Source organism: Tachysurus fulvidraco, chromosome 11, assembly GCF_022655615.1.
Source record: "Tachysurus fulvidraco isolate hzauxx_2018 chromosome 11, HZAU_PFXX_2.0, whole genome shotgun sequence".
Lineage (NCBI taxonomy): Eukaryota > Metazoa > Chordata > Actinopteri > Siluriformes > Bagridae > Tachysurus > Tachysurus fulvidraco.
The window spans coordinates 19637415-19649955 of NC_062528.1; the positions used below are offsets into that span (position 1 = coordinate 19637415).

Genomic DNA, 12541 nt, shown 5'->3' on the forward strand with positions numbered 1-12541 from the left:
ACATGCAAACTCCGCACACACAAGGCCGAGGCAGGAATCGAACCCCGACCCTGGAGGTGTGAGGCGAATGTGCTAACCACTAAGCCACCATGTCCCCCTCTGATGAATCCTTATATCTTTATATGATGAGTCTAATCTATGATATAGATTATAATGGAATGAGATAGTTCTGAGTCATCATATCTCCTGTGAAACATTAGGTACAACACAACAAAGTACAAACATTTGATCGGTAGGAATGCAGTGTTTACAGCAAATGCAATTTCATTATCCGGTAATGTTTAGAGAAATGATGTACACAGCAGAAGATCTAATGCCCAATAAGATCACAATTTGCTGACACGTCCGGCGTCACGGCCAACAACAGAAGCAAACGTTCGTAACTGTATTAAACAATTGATTTCCGACCACAACGAAATCATGCGGCTTGGTCGCAGCTTCATTTCTACACCATGTCTTCATTACAGCTTTCACTGTGGTCTGAGGGGCAGACGGAGAGTAGACACAAGTCCGGTCCTAATTGGATAAATCTGATAGGGTGCGATAACAAGAACAAATTGCAAACAAAAGAGATCATTCTCGCTTCAAAGGGTCAGATTTATGTGATGAGCCGTTCGAGCCGTTCGGTCTGATTCGAGAACTGATTTCAACTGCGCTCTGGTTAAACATTAAGTAATTTATTCTGTTAAATGATGTCAGGGTGTGTTAGGTTTGCTGTACGTTTGTTAACTTAGCTGGAAATGGAAAGTGCTTTCAGGGGGGGATAGTAATATTTATTCATATCCAGCAATCCGTCCATTTTCTGTAGCGCTTATCCTACACAGGATACTAAAACCTGGAGACTGGAGGCACAAGACAAAGGACAAAGTGGACAGACGAACACAGGGCACAATCATACACAACCTCACACAGTACAGATCATTTAGAATTGCCAGTCAGTCTACAAGGCATGTCTTTGAACTAGTGGAATAAACAGAGAACCTGGAGAAAAGCCCTTAAACACGGGAAGAACGTGCAAACTCCTATGATACTCCTAAGCCTATGATACAAGCTAGTTCCTTTAATTACATCCATTAAAAATTCCCATAAACATCAGAAGTCCGTTTTCACCCTTTGTTTATTTTCCCTTCTAAAGGTAGAAAGCAGCTTGTCATGTGGAGAGATGTAATACTAAAAATGTAAACACTTTAGGTTTAAAAATGTTTCTAAGTCTGAAATCCCAGTTTTTAGACTTCAGAAACAAGTACAGTGATAATGATGATGATGATGATGGCAATGATGATGATGACGGCGATGATGATGATGATGATGATGATAATGATGATGGTGATTGTGATGATGATGACAGTGATGATGGTGATGATGAAAGCGATAATGATGCTGATGATAACAGTGATAATGATGATGATGGTGATGGCAATGATGATGATGACGACGATGATGATGATGATGATGGTGTTGGTGACGATGATAATGATGATGGTGATTGTGATGACGATGACAGTGATGATGATGATGGTGATGATGAAAGCGATAATGATGCTGATGGTGATGATGATAACAGTGATAATGATGGTGATGGTGATGGCAATGATGATGATGATGACGATGATGATGATGATGATGATGATGGTGTTGGTGACGATGATAATGATGATGGTGATTGTGATGACGATGACAGTGATGATGATGATGGTGATGATGAAAGCGATAATGATGCTGATGGTGATGATGATAACAGTGATAATGATGGTGATGGTGATGATGATAACAGTGATAATGATGATGATGGTGATGGCAATGATGATGATGACGACGATGATGATGATGATGGTGTTGGTGACGATGATAATGATGATGGTGATTGTGATGACGATGACAGTGATGATGATGATGGTGATGATGATAGTGATATTGATAATGATGGTGATGGTGATGATGATAACAGTGATAATGATGATGATGGTGATGGCAATGATGATGATGACGACGATGATGATGATGATGGTGTTGGTGACGATGATAATGATGATGGTGATTGTGATGACGATGACAGTGATGATGATGATGGTGATGATGATAGTGATATTGATAATGATGGTGATGGTGATGATGATAACAGTGATGATGATGATGGTGATGGCAATGATGATGATGACGACGATGATGATGATGATGGTGTTGGTGACGATGATAATGATGATGGTGATTGTGATGACGATGACAGTGATGATGATGATGGTGATGATGATAGTGATAAGGATGCTGATGGTGATGATGATAACAGTGATAACGATGATGATGGTGATGGCAATGATGATGTGAGGATGATGATGATGATGATGATGACAGTGGTAATGATGATGAAATCCCAGTTTTTAGACTTCAGAAACAAGTACAATGATGATGATAATGATGATGATAATGATGATAATGATGATGGTGTTGGTGACGATGATAATGATGATGGTGATTGTGATGACGATGACAGTGATGATGATGATGGTGATGATCATAGTGATAATGATGCTGATGGTGATGATGATAACAGTGATGATGTTGATGACCGTGATAACAATTATGATGATGATGATGATGATGATGACAATGAGGATGATGATGATGATGACTGATAATTATGATTATGTGATGATGACAGTGTTAATGATGATGATGGTGATGATGATGATAATGTGATGATGATGGTGGTGATGATAATGATGATGTGATGATGATGATGATGATGATGAAGTATTGCTTCCCTAATTTATAACTTATTTGTATTTTCAATTATACATCAATTATTATTTTTTATTTATTTGTAATGTACTTAGTATATTTAATACCATATCATTGTCAATGTAGTTGGCATATAAAACACTTTCAACTTAAAAATGTAAGTAAAAATGCAATTAAAATATTATATTAAAAATTTTTTAAAAGTAAAATGAAGAACAACATTTTTTGAAAAAAAAAAAAGATCAAATAACACAGTAACCGGTGTGACTCTGTAGATTCATCCCTTATCACACCAAACCTGCGTAATCTCTATTAGCGTAAATTCTGTTTCCTGTCATATCCACGTGCACGTCTCCACCAGTCCTCAGAACCCGTTAGCAGTAACGGGATGTAAAAACGTCCTCTACGTGATCGAGACATGACGATGTGGACGAGATGTGCTCGAGGCAGAGACGGATCCTTGACTGTAGTGCTGCGTAAATCTATACGCACCCAGACGCTAGCATTATCCCGACGCAATCAAGCAGAGAGAGAAATAAAGTATCGCTCCGTAGACAGCACGAGAAAGCCAATGTGCAAGAAAGGATTGATGATTGATTCATGCTGGAATGTTATTTTTTTACATGAACATTTAATTAACAACCAGTGATGATAATATTCGATAAAGGCTTCTGTTTCTTAACGATCCGTTAACATTTATTAAACTTGTATGTAGTTATTGGATTGTATGAGAAATGCTATTATTCTTTTCAAACAAAATCAACTGATTAAATAATGAAAAGGTCTTTGGTTATGATATAGTGCAACGTCTCTCATGCTATTTAAAATCAGCAAAAGGCTTTCCATTATTTATTTATTTAGTTATTTATTTATTTATTTATTTTTGAAAGCTACACAGCTTTAATGGATTTCCTACCAGCAACCACGCTTCACAACCTCTTGGTGTGATTTTTAAGTGAAACAGATGAAGGAGAACAGATAGAGGTTTGCTGCAGGAGAGAGAAATTAAAGCAGCGGTTTTTGGACGCAGGTCATTTGCTTGAGCTCCAGTGGGACAATCGGAGCTGAACGGTGTGCTTTTCCTCCCCGCTATGGCACGTAATTGTGCGACTGTTTCGGCAGAGAGACGTGATGAGAAAGCTGAAGGCTAGCTGGTGGATGGATTGGGTGACACTATATCCATGCAGCAATGTTGTTTTAATTGTTTGTTAAGATAAAATGGTATAAATTTTGGTTTTTGGTGTGTGAAGTTCTTGAGCTGCTCTGGGTCACTCTGGTGATCCTGTTAAAGTGTTTCACAATTACTACTTCAATTATTCCATTTCTGGACAAGAATGTCACATATTCATTCATTCATTCATTCATTCATTTTCTACCGCTTATCCGAACTTCTCGGGTCACGGGGAGCCTGTGCCTATCTTAGGCGTCATCGGGCAACGAGGCAGGATACACCCTGGACACCAACCCATCACAGTGCCAACCCATCACAGGGCACACACACTCTCATTCACTCACACACTCACACACTCACACACTACGGACAATTTTCCAGAAATTCCAATCAACCTACCATGCATGTCTTTGGACCGGGGGAGGAAACCGGAGTACCCGGAGGAAACCCCCGAGGCACGGGGAGAACATCAAACCCCCAACGGGAATCGAACCCTCAACCCTGTAGGTGTGAGGCAAACGTGCTAACCACTAAGCCACCGTCCCGCCCCCCCAAATAATAATCATTAATGAATGTAAATTTCAATTTTACATCAGTAGCATTTGGCAGACTTGGATTTATATCATTTATACAACTGAGTAGTTTGAGGGTTAAAGGCTTTTCTCAAGGCTCCAGCACTGGCAGCTTTTTTGGACCTGGGATTTGACGTCAGAACCTTCCAATTATTAGTATACTCGTCGCTAACGAACAAGCCAGAGGTGGCAGGGCTGAGTCAATATGAAGAAGAAACCTTGAGAGAAACCAGGCTGAGGTTTGCACCACATTACAAAACTCATAGTACTCCACTAACCAGTTTGCCAAGTAAATAAGGATGCAAAGAAACCAAAACAATTCTAATTCCATACAACACGATACCATATGATACAATGAAGACTCATTTTCAGAACAGCAAAAATATACACAGTATCCAAAGGTTTGTGCACCTTAGAACATCAAAACTGTCTGTGGTTCTAGCTCAGTAGTTGGACGTTAGACTACTGCTCAGAAGGTTATGAGTTCAAACCCAAGCGCTTGAGCAGGGTCCCTAATCCTCAGTTGTATAAATGGAAGTTGCTATGGATACGGGCATGTGCAAAATGCTGTGAATCATCCCCAAAGTGTCACCACAAAGTAACACAATGTTAGGTGTCTGGTGGGATTCTTTTCTTGTAAACCTACACTCTTACATCACTCGTGGCATCAGGGGCGGTTCTAGACCTTTTATAGGGTGGCTCCAGCCCCCATGTCTGTAATCTCAGCCACCCTAAAACTGTAAGTATAATTTTTACTTTCATAAATAAACAATAAATATGCCGTTAAAATGCAGGACATGTCGTCGATGGGAAAGAAAATGATTTAACACTTTGATCCATGAGCGATTTTTTTTTACTTTGCTTTTACGTGCGTGCGTTGTAGTCTTTCAAAAGTGCGTCATCAGCTGTCTGCCTTATTTGAACGAAGAAGCCCAGAGTCAGTCAGAGCTGGAGGCGTTTATCTATAACGTTAATCGGCGGAAAGCCGCAAAGACGGCAACCAAAAGCAGGGAAATGTCACTATTCTTATTACTAGAGTTGTAGCACGCACAAAATATTAATGCAAACAATCCATTCAATACTAATTAAAAATAACATTTATTGATTTGGTCTTTGTCTTGTGAATATTAGTTTATTAATGACTGCATTCATGGGACACACTGTTTGTAGAGAATGCACACATACTGTACATGAACTGATTTGATTCGAGACTGGCATCATTACATCATGCATAAAATTTTGGTGTCCACTTTTACCATTTTAAATAATACCATAACTTTTGGCTTACTATGTAGTGATATAATATACAATATAAAACTCTTCTTGTTTTAAATTCTCACTGAGGGCTAAAACCCCCTAAAGATGAAACCCTAGAACCGCCCCTGCGTGGCACATCACTCTATCATGGCATTAATTACACCAAACTACAATCGCGAGACAGAGCAGGAAACTGAGAAGCTCTACACCGACTTTAACTGTCATTATAATGGCCAATTTAATCAGGAACACAACGTTCGGCATTCACTTTTCTTTTCTTCTAACTAGCTCCAAGTGAAAGCAGTATGTAGGTGACGTAAAGCATAGCAACTACATTAGAAATAGATTTCAGAAGTGAATGTGATCCTGTTTTATTGTGTCCATGTTCAGTATCGAATGTCTTCGTCGTGTCTTACTCCACAATGGGGCTTGATATGAAAGTAGACGCTCAGGGATATAAGAAGTTGTATTTTTTCTTTCCTGAGAAAATATATTCATAGAAATATAATTAAGTGGATATATAGGTATATAACATGGGAATATATTCATAGGTTTGTATCTTTAAAGTAAATGTTGGTATCAAAACCATTTCTGCTTTCTGAGGCACCCCAAGTGTTTATATATGGGGTTTTTTACACCTGGTCACTTCCTGTGTTTTCTGTGATCAGATAGCTATCCGATGGTAAAAAGACCAGGTCTAAATGCCCTCCGAAACGTTTATGAGACGGATATAAATCCGACGATACAAACCCCTTTCAGGAGGTGGTCTGGGACACATTTCAGATGAAACTGGACAGGTGTAAATGCATGTGGTTGTTCAAGCCACATACGTCAGCGCTATACTCCTCCCAAACGGAAGCACGTCACTCGCAGGTGACTCACGAGTCGTGCATCGCGCCAGAAACACCAGTTTTCCCACCAGCGCTGGCTCTGATCTTTCACCCAGGCGTCTCGTTTGGTCTTAAAACGCACTGCTGCCTCCAGCGAAAATGCAGCAAACAGTAAATGCTGTTTTTTGTAGCAACCGCATACACCAAAGTGTGTTCCATTTCAATTACCCTGGAAATGAAGTAAAATATATTAGCATTTTGGGCGGGAGTTAAAAGATCGGATCGATATCCGATTCACCGAGACGCATTTATGTGGTCTAATGTAAATGGAACAGTTTTAACAAATCAGATAGCTATCGGATCAGAGACAACACACGAAGTGTCCGGGTGTAAAAAGGCCCTAAAATGCGAAGGTGTTTGTCTTCAACCATTAAAATTCTGTGTAAGGTTATCAACTGAGGGAAAACTCTGAGGTCGGTCTCACACTGAAAGACGACCGAGTCCTGACTCATTATCCTGTAGATCAGACTCACAGACAGAAAATCATTCATTTGTGTATACTGATTGAAAATGTCCCATAAGCGTATTAGTAAAAGGCGAGTATACGGATTCCAAACTCAATAACAACAAGAAGACCAGTGAAACTTGGCCTGGGTTCTACTCAAGTTTGTTCCCAGCATTTTTTCCCCTCCAAAACCAATCACCCATCAAAGGGCACAAATCACACATACACACAGTGTGGAAGCAGGAATCAAACCCTCAACCCTAGAGGTTTGCGACAATTATGCTAACCACTAAAACCAGCCTAAGATAAACTTTACAATTTTGCCACATAATACCGTTCGTCCGTTTGATCATTTAGCATTTAAGTGACATTTAAAAAGACGAAACAAAACACAGCTTGTCATGTTACTGAGAAACTAAAAATGTTCCAGGTCTGATCATGAGTCAACATCACACACAATCACAGCAACAAAAAAAAAAAAGCAGTGGATTAAAGAAAAAGTCAATTCCATCCAGCGCTGAATCTGCGGATCTATAATAAACAGGAGTGTCTGAAAAGCAAGAAAATTGATGCCGCCGCTGCTCACTCTGCTTTTTTTTTTTAAAGTGCAGGAATACAAGCAAGGTAGCAATCAAAGCTGGAGCATGATTTCACATGTCTTATTTGTTAGGATTTGAGTCACTGAGTCAAAACTCTAAACGCGCCTCTAGAACGAGCGTTCCTGTTTTGCATTTTAGATCCTCGGTCCCAAGAGATCCGGAAACACAGATATTTCTCTTCACCTAGTACTGCAGAACAAATCTGATGTTATTTCTCGTTTGCTACGCAAAGATGAACGTTTTCGCCTGAACATGGCCTGAGGAGAACGTTGAGTCTTTTACGATACGTACGGAAAATTAAGGCATCAAAGTTCCTCACGTCCTGGTCCTGGGCTGCCTGTAGGGATGCTACTCCATCCAAGTAATCACACTGAAATGAATCTGGATGCCAAACAGACGTGGTTGTTATTCATAACACTACCAGAAAACACAAAAACAGCTAGAGAAAGAAAAAAATGCGATCTGGAGTGCAGCCACTTTTCGCTTGGCAGATTATCCAATCTATATGAGGAAAAATATTACATTTTTCCTTCCTTCTCTGCACGGTGGAGGTTTATTCCCTCCAGACGTTTCCTCTGGAGATGTTTGTTCCCGGTGCTGTGAGGCTTTGAGTGTGTGTTAGGGATGTCACTGCCTTGGCCCTCGGCATGCCAAAGGCTGTAAAGATGCTGCTCCCTGCTGAGACTAAATGGATTATAATTAATCTCTGGAGCCCTCAACAATCATACGATGGATCTCCCGGCTAGGAGCGGACCACAGATCTGGTCTTTCACCCATATGCGGGTGGTGAGGAGGTCAGGTACGATGTAGAACTGAGTGTATCCACTAAACATACTCACAAAATTGTCCAGAAGCATACAGGATGTTTACAGTGTAGTGACGGAAGATGTGTTAGCCTAGCGGGTATGGTATTGCTCTACAAATTGGAAGGTAGTGATTTTGGATCCCAGGTCCACCAAGCTACCACTGAGAAGGCAAGTGTAAGCAGGTCTATATGGGTTGTTGTGGCTGTTGTCCTTTGACTGCTCCCTGTTCGAGGCGACACAGCGAACCATCCACAGCCACAGGTTTTACACCGGATGCCGGATTGAAAGATGCTAATTCTTCGACATCAAGTATCACTAATGCCCAGATACTATCCTTTCAATTTTTTTTGCAGTGCATCTTTCTTTACACAATTTAACCCATTCTCAGAAGCACGAGTGGGATACGACACAAATAAACATAATAATATTTTCGTGCCTGACAAATTACTTTTGTAAATGTTATATACAGTACATAAATCCTTGCATGTCCAGCTTGATACAGTTGTACAATAGCGAAACAAATCCCAATCCGAAACCCCACTGAATTCACGGTGCAAAATGCAGCTGGCTAAAAACATATCTAACCTTATAAAGATTTAGCTTCGTAGTCATTATTTAAACAGAAAAACATCCTAATTCTAGTAAATGTTCTGTCATGCCTCTGACCGCTTAGAAAAACGCTCACAAACTTATAGAGTGTCAAATGAACACAAACTGTTATCTAGAAGATTCAAAACTAACTAACAGAAATGAAAAAAATGCCTGACTGCGATTGGTTCATCCTGTTGTGGTGTATGTGTGTTAAGTAAACAACTAATGAGTAACCATTTGTAACTTACACATATTTGCACATCTCATAAGGAGTGCAACCCACAAATCCGCCCCCGGCTCCGCCTCGGAGAGAAAGTCTGTTCTTTCACTTTCTCCTTTGTCATTTTTCAGTTCAGTGGCTTTAAGTTGTATGTGCTTGTGTGCTTAAGTGCTTGGCTTCTGTTCCTGCCTGTAAGCTCAGTTTTACAGAAGTCTCTCAGTGTGTTATGGGCCCCGGGAGCCATTAGCTTAGTAACAGAAGCGTCATCTGAATGTCAACAGGCTCCTCGACGCATTTACTCCATCTGCTGCCTCTGGGATTCGAGTGAGAGACGGTCCTCTCACATACGGCCTGTTCCTCAGCACGCTACATCATAGCTGAGCGTTGTCAACCACAATATGCTTATTCACAAAGTCAAAACACACAAAGACAGAAATCTACTCTGTGCCATTAACAATTTCGAGATGTATTATTGTCAGCGATGCGGCGGTAAAAACAGACCCAAATACAGGATAGAAATTAAATAAAATAAAATACACTTAAATAAAAAACACAAAACAGGAACAAAGACACGACCAAAGACATGACAAGACTTGACACGAGACGACAACGAGGATTCCACGCTGCTAAAGGCGATGCGGCTCGACTGAATACTAATAACAATACGACACATAAGGAACAGGTGTGCAAAGGCGGGAAGGAAGAGACAAGGGCGGGGCAGAAACGTGACCACAGAACATAAAAAAAAGCCCTTGGCCAAAGTCCTTGCTGGATCCTGACAATTATCAGTGGTTAGGGAAAAAATATTCGAGTTTGTTGTTGAATTAATCTCCTACATAGCTCTAGAATTTATCAGATTTGTATTATTATTCATATTCATACAGTTGGACTAAGTGTTTTCATGGTTTGGGTATCTTGGGCACACTGCGTGTGAGATGGGAATGAACAAAGGGCACCGTATAAACTATAAACCATAAAGGTAAACCACATACACACTGCGTATAGACAGTACAGTAGAGCATATAGACAACGCTATGCACTGCACCAACATGTTGCACTTATTTCTAATATTTTCAATGAAAAAACAGAAAATGGTTCAATCAGCAGAAACCAAAAGCAAGTTATACTAAATAATAAATGGAAAATCGATTTTTCTGGTCAAAAATTAAAGAGTATTTTCTGGCCAAACATTAAAACCGTATGCTAGCGTATGTACTATGTGTATATGAGATGCAAGCCAAGCTAAAAAACAGATTCCAAAGCCTGAGTAACAATTTGAAATGATCAGTCAGGAAGCTTGTTTTTCTGCGAATGAAATAAAATATTATGCAGATTTATATTCCGTTCATTTTTATCTTGTAAATGCAGTAACTGAGCTTAGGATCAAACCCCGTAGCTGTAAAGTGGCAACACTAAGCTCTGCTCCACCATGCTCTTTAATTTCAATAAAAAGCAAGTTATGCTAAATAATACACATAGAATTTTCGGAAAATGTATGCTGAGTGTATGCTATGTGTAAATAAGCTAGCTAGCAGACTCCAAAATCATGTAGCTAACAAAACACAAAAGTATAAATAACAGTTTGACTGCACTTTTACTGTGTAAGCTTGTTTCTGCATATGAATCAAAAAATTATGCAGATTCTTTTATCTTGTGAGTGCAATAAATCGAGCTCACGATCAAATCCTGGAGCTTGAAGTGGCATCGTTACTCGCTACACCACCAGATTTCACTTATTGCTAGCAGTTTCAATAAAAAGCAAGAAAACAAGTTGAAACTCGTTTAAAACTCGAAGTTTCTATAATACTAAAATAAATTTTTGTTCAAAATACAAAGGTTTTTTTTTTAGCCATACATCAAAAACATATGCTAGCGTGTATGCTATTTGTAAATAGCTAAGCTAGCTAACAAACTCCAAACTCTGAATGACAGTTTAACTACATGAGAGCCATTATTCAGTAACTGAATATACAGCGATATATAACTATAGAAGTATGTTTTTTTTTCCGTATGAAACAAAATGATGCGGGTTTTTATCTCACAACTTAATATATCTCAAGCACATCTTTGTTTCTCCAAACGAAGTTATTTCTATACAACTGTGTAATTTTTTCCTCACTGTTACTTTTTAATATCTCACAACTGTGACTTTTATTTCCAACACAACAGGCCAAGGCATATCCAACAGCGTGTAAACACAAGGATAATATTTTAACTCCAAGCTTTACTGTATATACAGTACAGTATGAATTTTTTTCCCAGAACTCCATAAGGCATTCAGTGACATCTCACCACATCAAAACCGCACCTCTATTTAAGAGCAGCGAACAGAAGGAACATCTGCGGCTAGATTGTCACATCAGCTCACAGTTTCAGCTCTCGAAAAGAAGCCAAACTTACAGAAGCGCTTTGATAAGAGCATCAAGGACAAATTCAGCATTGTCAAATCACGAGCGGTGCGAGATGCCACATGCGACAATAACACAAATCGTAGATCACCAAAATTGCCATCTCAAAAAATAGTTTGAGATGATCATCAGATTACTGTGTCAATTTCAGGAAACAATAAAACTTAAAGATTCTGTCCTGATTTCTTTTGGTTTTCTCTGTCTATGCTAATGAGTTTAAGTCTTGTAACTCTAGTAGGTAGGTCACACTATGTGGAGTGACTGGAGTGTGTAATTATATCTCATTAGATGAGTTTGCATATATTTATATAAAAAAAAAACAATGTTGGGATTAATAATGATAGTAATAAAAGGTACAAAGGCTTCAAATTAAATTTGCACGTGATTACGTGAGACGTTACATGCATGTGAGGGTGAATTTCAACGTGTCAAAACCCTAGAAGAAATTGGGGAAATAACATCACTTCACAAAACGTGTAAAAAAAAATCTTGTGAAGAAATCATGTGCAGAAAAACAAATACGGGTCAAATGTGAATCAAGTGTGTGACCCACAGTGACTTTAAACTGGGGATGTAAATGAGTAAATAACAGCTACATGCTTGTCTACTTTGTTCTGATTTGTGACTCAGAACACAGATAGTATAATATAATAGATTTTTTCATACTAAAGATAAATAAATAAACATCTTAACAAGTAACGAGTCAAAGGTACTGTGCTGTGTGTCACTCCATGAGCTCAGCAGGTGATCCTTGAGCATCAGTGTGTGTTGCGTGTGAAAGTTAAGATACCTGGTAGGCCGACACGCTTCTAGGTGTGTGTGTCTAAGTGTGTGTGTGTGTGT

General features: G+C 39.2%; 1 protein-coding gene across 4 annotated transcripts in view; it reads right to left on the minus strand.

Moving 5' to 3' along the window:
• The window catches only part of nbeab (neurobeachin b), a 417880-nt gene that overhangs the window by 404699 nt on the left and 640 nt on the right, over window positions 1-12541 (minus strand). The gene's annotated exons all lie outside the window — the stretch shown is intronic.